Source organism: Corvus kubaryi, unplaced genomic scaffold (genome assembly GCF_017639235.1).
Source record: "Corvus kubaryi isolate FWS band 111438036 unplaced genomic scaffold, C.kubaryi_AGA036_p1.0 37352, whole genome shotgun sequence".
NCBI lineage: Eukaryota > Metazoa > Chordata > Aves > Passeriformes > Corvidae > Corvus > Corvus kubaryi.
This window is the reverse complement of record NW_024581114.1, coordinates 3,084,166-3,094,369: the sequence shown is the minus strand read 5'-3', so window position 1 is coordinate 3,094,369 and position 10,204 is coordinate 3,084,166.

The following is a 10,204-nucleotide window of genomic DNA, read 5'->3' as shown; positions in this document are numbered from 1 at the left end:
CTTTGTGTGGCAATGCACAATCCCTGCTTCTCCAAATTCCCTATGCAGTTTTATCTGTACATCCTCCTGCTAACCCTGTCCAGGGCCTCCCATGACTGCAGCTCATCAGGGGTATGAAATGTCCCAACAATTCTGGGACTGGCTGAGAAAACCAAGGGTTGGCCAACACATGCTGAGCATGCAGCCTGGTTTGTGGCTGCCTTCTGCCCCCTCGTGCCACCCCTGATGGCAGAGAGGCCGTGGGTAGCTGCTGTGGGCAGTGCTGGTCAGCTGGGCAGTGCGAGCCCAGGGAGGAGCTCTTGGGAGGAGCTGGATGATTCACGTGGCCTCTGTCCAGGCATTGCAACCAGCACACACCATGGACAAGTCTTGCCTGCCCTCACACAGAGCCACAGAACCATTTATGTTGGAAAAGACCTCTGAGAGCATCGAGTCAAACCATTCCCCCAGCACTGCCAAGTCCACTGCTAACCTGTGTCCCCAAGTGCCACATCCACGTGGCTTTTAAATCCCTCCAGGGATGGTAACTGCATTGCTTCCCTGGGCAGCTGTGCCAGGGCTTGAAAGCCCTTTTGGTGAAGATGTTTTTCCTAATATACAACCTAAACATCACCTGGTGCAACTTGAGGCTGTTTGCCCTTGTCCCTTGTTCCCTGGGAGCAGAGCCTGACCCTCACCCATGGCCTGTCCTTGGCTTGCTTCCCCGTCTGCCCACACTTTATTGCTCTGGCTGAGGTCTCACAGAGGGGCTCTGAGGAGGGGATATGCTGTAACTGTGGGTTTGGGTTCTATTTTGATTGCAGAGGCTGTGAGCAATGTTCATTCCTAGTGGGTGTATCATGGCCTGGCTTCCGGAGAAAGCAGCTCCCTGGCAGGGAGGGTGGATCCGCTGCAGCCTGGACGCTCTGGAGGATGCAGCTGTATCCTCCCCGCCAGGGCTGCTCTTGCCTTTTCCTTCTTCAGACCTCAAGCAAGGGCTGCACCTCCTCTCCTTGCAGCCCAAGTGACAGCTGACCTCCTCATGTGCCTGCCCCACACAGTGCCCAGTGGTGGCAAAAAGGGAATTAAACACATCCACCCTGACATAGCCACTGTATCTGCCGAGCCTTGAGCTGTGTGCAAGAGGAGGCAGCTGGTTTAGGAGAGGGATTGCTGTAACCTGACCTCTGCAGCTAAAGTCCACCCTCACAGTCCTTCAATGCCCACAGAGACAGCAGCAACGAGCTGGACTGGAGGCACTGATGTCAAGGAGACCTGGTGGATACTGTGTGCGTCACTGCACTGCGAGGAAAATGTTATCTCAGGGAGGGAGAGCAGAAAGAAAACAAGAATCCCGAGGATCCCATGCTCAGAGGATGAGAGGGGAAAGAGGTCAGTTCCTGACAAGCAGCTCAAAACAAACCCATTGTTCTGAGTGAGACTCTGCTGTCACTCTTTCACCAGGTGTTACCTGGAAAATCCATCTGCCCATTCCCCCTCCCTTGGCCATTCCTCTGCCCTGGCAAAATGGGGAAATTCGTGAGACAGCTGTAATGGCACCAGCTTCCTGGCTGGTCTCCCTCACCTTCCTAGAGGAAAAGCAGCAGCTCTGAGCTGGTGTCTGGAGGAGGAAACAGGCCCTGGGCTGAACCAGAAAATGCTGTGGGAGAACCAGGCAGCCCTGGGACAGACACCCTTTTTGGCAGAAGCACCACATCCCATGGTAGAACACTTGGATTTTGTGACTTGTGTGTTTTTTCCTGGCCTACAGATATATAGATATATCTGCTCTGTGGGTTCACCTGCCAGAGCTGCCCTGTAGTAACACACACCAGGACCAGAAACCATCCCAGCCCAGACACATGCTGCGTTCTGACCTCCATACTTTTCCCACTACCTGCTGTCACCTTCTGGAAAGGCTAAAAGGGACACACATTTTTCTAGAAGAATGATAAAAACACCTTCCAGGCCCTTGTATGTCAGAAAAAAAGTCCAAATCTTTTCCTTGTCTCAACTCCAGTGAAAAAAGTCTCTTCTGGGTTATCTCACACTTATTCCAGGGTTTATCTGTAAGACATTTCAGTTCAGAGCAAAGCTCTAGTCCTGGATTTTGCAACCTGATAAAGACTGTAGCCTAGCAAAACTAAACCAAAACAGTTCTCTGTCATGTCCACAGTGCCCTTGCATCCCAGCAGCACTGCCCTGCGTGGTGCCAGAGCAGGCTCCATAGGTGCACATGGAGTACATAAACCTTTTGCATAGAATGGCTATTTTAGAAATTCCTTGAGACCATAACACCAAAGAAAGGACCCTGCAGAGCCCAGTGGTGCACAGAAAATGAAAACATTATGCTCCCCAAAATGCTGTCGTGAGGAAGCAACGCTAAGAAGGGAACTTCTTGCCATGGCTGATTTATGGTTGCCTTGGCTCATAGCCAGCCTGGAATACCCCAGCCTTTGGAGAACCCATGGAAGTGAAATGCTGAGGAAGTTGTACATCCTCTAGAAGAGTCAAGTAAAAACAAAGTGCAGGCTTTATAAACACGGTGTGTGTACACTGTTAAAAGAGACTCTTTCTGCTGGGTTTTGGCTTTGTGTCTAATGCTGCTGGCCAGAAAGGCTGGTTGGGAGCAGGAATTTGGGGATTTCTTAAAAATGACAGTATTGGAAAAATGTTGAAATGTTGACATTTCCCATCAAATGAAAGTTTTGGTTTCTTTTTTGGTCAGGATCCATCAAACTGTATCATTTTCCTTCTTTTAAAATAATATCCATATTCAGTATGATTGTACGAGCACGATTCTTCCAGTGTTTAAAAGGGAACATGACAATTTTATGGATTACAGATCTGCACCTTTATTTGTCAAGAGAAAACCAACCCACCCAAAACATTTTAAGTGTTATGATTTTCCTTCTTTTCTTTTTTTTCCTGCAGTATGCCAGGGACACTAACTTTCAACTGGGAGTAACAGCAGACAAAGCTAACCCAAGTGCTCTTTACAGGGGTCACCTGTGTGAGTGTTCAAATTGGAGCAGGTGCTAAAACCTGAACTCAGAATGTTCCTGAGGTGAGGCTGAAGGAGGGCAAACGTCAAATCAAGCTTTGCCACTGACATGAACAGGATTCAGCACAAGCCCAGTCCTGGTTTTCCAGATCCCTAGGAATGGATGCCATTCATCCCGTGTTGATGTGAGCTGGCCCTTGACTGCAGCCTGGCTCATCTGCTTTTTATAAAGCACAAGTCCCGTTCCAAGCGGGAAGAGAAGCGTCCTACGCACAGGGCTCTGCTCCGAGCGGGTGCCACTCTGGATCCCAGCCCTGTCCTCCAGTCAGGCAATAAATTCCATTCCTTCTACACACTTCAGCAAAGGCCGTGTGAGTCAGCTCTGGGTGTAAGGACAATGATAAACGCTCCCTCGAAACGGTTTCTGCTCGACTCTCCCTTCTTTAGGAGGCCTTTTGCAGAGATGCAATCAGGTCACTGCAGGCCACGCTGCAAGTGCACCACCATCCTTAAAACCCTCTTCTTCCACTCCTCCTCTCCTTGCCTATGGGTTTTGGCAATAAAAAGGTAGGCCAAGCACCTAAAAGTGAGCCAGGAATATGCATCTCCCCATCCACCTGAGACAGGTAAGCACAGGCAGGAGCACGTGAAAGATGGGATTAACAGCAGTGTGGCAGGAATAAGGTTTTTCAACCTGTGGGGCACTTTGGCATCAGCTCTGCCATTAGGAAAAGATCAGTACATGCTTTAAGTGAGGATTAACGCCTTCTGTAATAGTATCAGAAAAGGAAATGTAATAAGAGCATCTCTACAAAAGGAGGACAGTCCAGGGCAGTGCTGCACAGCTGTAACAAAGAACAGAAGCTGCAAGAAACTTCTCCTTCCCCCAGGAAAATCCAGCTGAAGGTCCATGTAGTAAAAGCCATGAGAGGCATGAAAACCTTTTCAGTGCTCCTCTGTGAAACCTAGGAGATGCACTACATAATTGTGAACTCCATCCCCATGTTCCTTACCTAGAAATATTTACATTTCTGAGACACCAAGCATCCCCTGGCATGGCCCCGGCCAGCTCAATTCCATCCAAAAGATGGCAAAGGAGGTGAAAACGGTACAGTCCCTGCCTTCACATGGCCAGTCTCTCCTGCCAGTCTCTCTCAAGTTAGTTGGAGAGGAGAAGGAAGGAAAAAAAAAGACCAACAAAGCCCCAAGACTCTTTTTGTTTATGATCATGTCCATGGGCCACTCTGTCTAGACAGCTGGTATTAGCATCTGAAGCTGTCCTGGAATCTAAAATACCATTTATCTACAGGGGAAGTAAAGCCTTGGATTAAACAGACCATAAAAGTAATCTGGGAATTGACATGGGGCCCAAGGAGACTGAAGGTAACAAGATCTAGAGCAGGCATCTCTGTTTGTCTTGGCTGTAGGGATGTTTTCTCAGAAAACCAAACAAAACAAAACAACTTCCCCCTCCCAGTAACCCCCCCAAAATAATTTGGCTTTAGGAGAGTGTTTCCTTTTGCTTCTTCTCCTCCCACCTTTGTTTGATTGCTGTAAGCATATCCCCATCCACCACCCACAGCAAAGAAGTTTCCAAACATAACCGGTCCCCGATTGAAAGTGGGACTGGAGAGGGGCAGCTCCTCCTTCCAAGGATGTCCTTGGAACTGTGAGCTGCTCTATTTTCCTGCAGAGAGACTCCAAATGCTCAAGAGTGCTAAGGCCTTCTATTTTACTTCACTATTGCCTAATGTGGGGTTTTCTCATGTAGCCATTCTGGCAGACCTTAAATGAATGGGCCTTGAATGAATTTAATTAAACTACCAGTTGTAGTTGGTAGTCCCATGTTAACATTTAATCCAAGGAAATCTGCCATTTTAATCCAATGCAGACAGTAAAGAGTGAAACAAAAGGTCACTGCGAGGGCTTAAAGCAAGAGACAGCAAAAATGTCACTCTATTTAGGTGCTTGTCTTTAAAAATCAGCCTTTCCAGCTCTATGGAACAGTCTGGAGAGAAGGCTGCGTGTTGGTGGCACACCTAAAGCAGATGTCTCATTTCCAGTTGTGATTCAGAGTTCACACACAGCCTGGTGCGAGCTGCCCTGTTCTAAAGTTCAGCCAATAAACATGTTAGGTATGAAATATTCCTTCTCTGTGTGCTTTGTTTAGAGGCAGATTCTGCCTTTTGTAGTGCAAAGAACAACCAGCACAAAAGACTGTGAATTCCAAATTAATGCTCGGCTTCCTTTCTCCTGGCAGGCTCTCTGCAGTCTTTGAAGCCTCTGCCACGTTACCACAGGGCCACTTTCTGTGGGGAACAGCTGAGTTTTGGCTACTGGTGCAGGACTCAATTTACTGGCCCACAGTCCTGACTCGAGATGGCCAAACTTGTCATAGTGAGAGAGACTCTGCTGATGAGATCAGAGTCTGAAAAGACAAATTCCAAAGTGCAAAGAGAAAAGGATGTTTTCTTTTCCGCTGGACAAAACACAACTTTTCTGGCAGGCCCAGGCAGGACAGTCTGTCCACTTTGGCAATACCCTGCACGCCTGGACGTACACAAGTGTGTTTTTACATGCAGCCTGGTTTGATTACACAATCTCTGTCCAAGAGAATTTGGCAAGAAAGATATCTGAGAGAATTTAGAAACAGCACAGTCTGCAGCATGCTGCTTCTCTCACACAACTTCTAGCACCATTTGGAGCCACTGACCATTGGGAAAACACCCAAAGAAATCACCCTCAGTGCTGCTCAGGGACCCAGCCGGCCCTTTGGGAGATGCTGCAGGGTCAGCCTCAGCTGCCAGCTTGTACCCACAGACCTTTATCCAGCAGCTCAGTCCACCTCAGAACACTCAACCAGCCCCAAGGCCAAACCTTCCCCCCCTTCCCAATTATGATTCTGAACCTTTGCCAAAGGCATCTGGTAAAAGATTCACATGTCAAAGGCTTTTCCTGACCAACAACCTTTTTGTGCCCTGGCTCCTTCCAGAGTTAGATCTGCTCTTCCAGCGCCCATCCCCTCCTGAAAACACTGTTGAACACCCAGCTGGGGAGATAGTGTTTAATGCTGGTGCTCAATGCTTCTAAACTCCAACTTAAACTTACTGGGAAATGAATCATAGCTTGTCTTGGGATTCTCATGCTTGTTTAGGTTGCAAACACCCCACCTGTTTGACCATAATATTATTTTATTTGCCTTTGCTGTTTGTAGAGAAAGATACACCCCTTGTGCTTACTGAAAAGTTCTTGTGATTAGTGCCAGTACCAGGCAACCTGAGAGAGGAAAACAAGTTTATTCTAGTGAAGGCCATGGTTAGTCTTGATTATGAAGTCCAAAACACAGTTAGCAAACACAAACACAAGAAAACACAGACCTAAAGCATGTGTGCCACAAGTCTCTGCTGTAAATGTTAGGCATCCTCCAAGGTGCACAGTCCAGATCCATGATCTGTAAGCCCACCTCAAGAGTGCCTGAGCTAGAGGATGCAGCTTCTCAGGGTGGGTTCCTCTTCTGTCTCTCACCCTTTTGAAGTCCAGAGTTATTTGCATTTCTCTGTTTTTTAAAATGCAAATAAAATGGTCAGATTGAATACAAAGAATCACCTTCTTTCTAATAAAAGGGATCTTATCACACAGCACTTCACTTTGGAAGAGGTAGCTGGCATCTGTGAGAGCATTAATTGAAAACATTTGTGTTTATCCAAGTAGGATGCATCATAAGGACCTTGAGTGGTCATTCTTCTAGGTTTTCCTTTACAAAATCGATTGTAAACTTCATTTCTGACACTCTGTAAATCTAACTTTCACTGCTGTAACTTCCTATTGTGCAGCACAGTTTCAGTCAGTTTTCATTTGGCAGCATTTCACAAGGAGCTCATGTGAAACATCCCCACAGCTCACTGTTGTGAGGGTTTACTGTGTCAGTGGTGTTATCAAACACCACAGCCAATAGCTCCTGAAATCTCTGCACTGTCTATACCAGGTCAGAATGAAAAATGTCCAAGTGTCAGCCTCAGTGATCAAATTGCCTCGCTTGTCTGCTTGATTCACCGTGTTCCCCTGGGTTTCCATATAGCTCATTAAACAAAACAAACCTTTAGAGAACGTTTGACATGATTAACTACCTTTGCTGGTAATGTGTGCAACCCACCCAGGTGTCTAGACAGTTTGAAAAATACAGATCATATTTAGGAGTAACAGCTGGTACTCCTCAAGTCTCTCTGCTGGACCTCAAATTAAGTAGAAGCAGACCTTATCAATATTATGTGGTTCTCTTCCAAAGAAAACATCCAGCCTGCTGCAGGAAATTAAGTTACTGCTTTGGTAGATGGCACTTTACCTGCAGCCTACCAGGAAGCTCTGCACTCCCAAAGGTCCTGTTTTGAGAACAGTGAGAGCACAAAGAGTTCAGACCCATTTCCACTGTAGGAAACCTTCAGTATTTTTCATAAAAGGAAAAAAAAAAACCCAACACCTGTGTCCTACCAGATTCCAGTTTAGGCAGGTGTTTTTTGCCTGCCCGTGTACCTTTTAAAATAATAAGCTGGAGAACCTGTTTGCTTATGCAGGTTTTAGACCGAAATTTTGTTAGGTGCTTCTAAATAATGGCTTGACAAGAGGTTCTGGGAGGGAACAATGACAGGCTCTGGTAAGAACAGGCATTCCAGGGACTCTTCAGGACAAACCAGGTGCTCTCTAGAAGGTCACCCAGAGGCAGCTCCTCTGCCTTGGCCCACGTCCCACCCAAAACCTCTGCACAGCAAAGCTTCCCTTGGCCATGGGCTGTTGGCTGCAGAACACTCACACATGATGTCAGAGGCAAAAGCAATGCTAGGTGCCCAAAAAGTGTGGACAGGAGTCCTCTGATTATTAAAAGATGCGAGTCTGAGCAAAGTGAAAAATTGCAGGTCAAACCCATTTAATGAGGACTGTGCCCCAAGATGCCACACGTGTACAGGATGTGGTTTTCCAGGAATGTGAGGGGGGGCAGATGCCCAGAAAGTCAAGGAAGTAGGTACCTGTAAACATGATGGCAAATGGGACTGCTCCCAGTTAACAAATTTTACACAAGTAATGTGTAAAGGCCAGGCAAACAGAAAGGACATCCCAAGGTATTCCCTGTTCAGCAGGTATCTGTCTTCTGACTGAGTCAAATTTGTCACAGTTCTGAAAAAAACCACAAAGGTCTTTGCCCCACTTCATTGTATTTGAGAATTTATCGTCCCTCTTACAGGGGGAAATAAGATTTAAAACTCAGCTAAGTCCCTGTCCAAGAGGCTGCCCAAGCCCTGACCTGCGGCTGCTCAGCAAGGCCTAAACCCAGGCCAGGAGTGCTGTTATTGTAAGAGACTGTAAATCACCTCCACTTTCATACACCGTGGCAGGATGTGAGCAGAGGAATGTGGCTGCTCTGTGCTGCCCCAGAGCAGTGAAATGCTCAGATTTGTATCTGCCCCGTGTCAGGGTGAGCGCGGGGGTGCCACAGGAACAGAACCCGCTGGGAAGAGCATAAGCAAACTGTAAAACACGAGGCAGACAAAACATCTGGCAGCTGCTTCAAATAGTTTTCTGTCTGAAGGGCAGACAAGCCTGCAATAGTTTCGAATGAAAACATGTGCAAAGGCAGGATCAGTGCTTCAGTGTGTTTTGTGCAAGCATTGAATGAGTTTTGCTCCTTTCAGCGCTGTTTTGTAAGCCAAGAAAGGCTGTGCTTTGGGTAAGGTTTTTAATTTTAATAAACTTTACTAAATAAATCACTGTATTTCCTTCTCCAGTCAAATGCAACTTTGGCATAAGATCAACAGCATTAGCTCTGCATAGGAAGCACGTGGGAGAGATGAGGGGCAGTGTGCTAGGAAATGTTTTCCATAATTGTCTTACCTTATGCAGGAGAAAAGGTGTGACTGCCAAAATAAGTTCTTAAAAGAATGACGCACGTTCTTTCGAGTTCCCACGTCTCAGGGAAAGGGAAAATTGCCTTGATACTGGCAAAGGACTTGACAGGTACAGACTGGTGGCTGGGCTCCAACAGGGAAGTTAAGCTGATTGAGCTCAGACATAAATTCTCAGTCCTGCGGACAAAGGAAAGAATTGGCAACTGTCTTCCTCCCTCCAAGTTTTCCTGTCCTGACACTGTCACAGCTTTGATGAAGATCCACAGGCACAGGTTTGTGCAGGAGTGTAACCTGCACCCAGGACAGGCTTCCCTTTTGAGAGGAATGTGACAAGACTGCTAAAGAAGGATGATGTATTTCCTTATCAGCTACTGCACTCCTCCACTGAACACTCACTCCCCCCTTGTACACTTTCCCAGACACAAATTACTTTCACCAAAGCCTCAACTTCCAGGAGGAAACAAAAGCTACTCCACTGCTTGTCCAGGGCACCAGGATGCCAAGGCTCTGTGCAGAGTGGCCCCAGCACTGCTGCAGCACAGGCAAGGCAACAGCAGGCAGGCTGTCGAGGCCAGGAGCCTCCTAAAAAATGTAGGAACAGTTCCATGTGCGCAAAGTGGTGAGTCAGCAGCAGCAGGAGGATGAGATGCTGGCAGTGCAGCAGGGGTGGCTTTCAAGGCAGTCCTGAGACAAGCAGAACTTGCAGCTTTTACTGCTACTCACAAAGGCAGAGAGAGATCTGCCTGCCACAATGCCAGGGCTGTGATGGAGGCAAGAATAGCAGGGAAGCAGAGCACCACTGATTTATTAGGACTTGCTAATCCGTGATTTCATTTGTTGATTCCATCAGGTCCAATCCCCATCTCATGACTTCCTCCCCTGTTGCCATGGCACTGTACATAAACACTGCAGGCTCCCAGCCCTGAGCAGGTCATTTGTTTCAAATATTCCATGCAGCTGGAACACAAGCCTGTTTGGGTGTCTGGAGCTGAGCATGAACTAATTCCTCAGTTTTCTGCACCCGCCCCACCTTCTGCACCCTCCCAGCCTCCTGCTCTCCCCCAGCCTTAACTGCAGGGGAAGGGGCAGGGGCCTGGGGCAGAAACAGGCACAAAGTAAGAGTTCCACTGAAGTCCTGCAGCAAACCAGAAGTGTGATTAGTGAATATGCTGGATAGTAAAGCTCGGGATCTACAAACCCTTGTCTTAATCATGTGGTTTTCCCACATGTACATGTCTCTTACACATGTAAGAGACACCCAAAATTAAAAAAAAAAAAAAAAAAAAAAATCTTGCCTGACTAGAGACAAGAAACCACTTGTCTT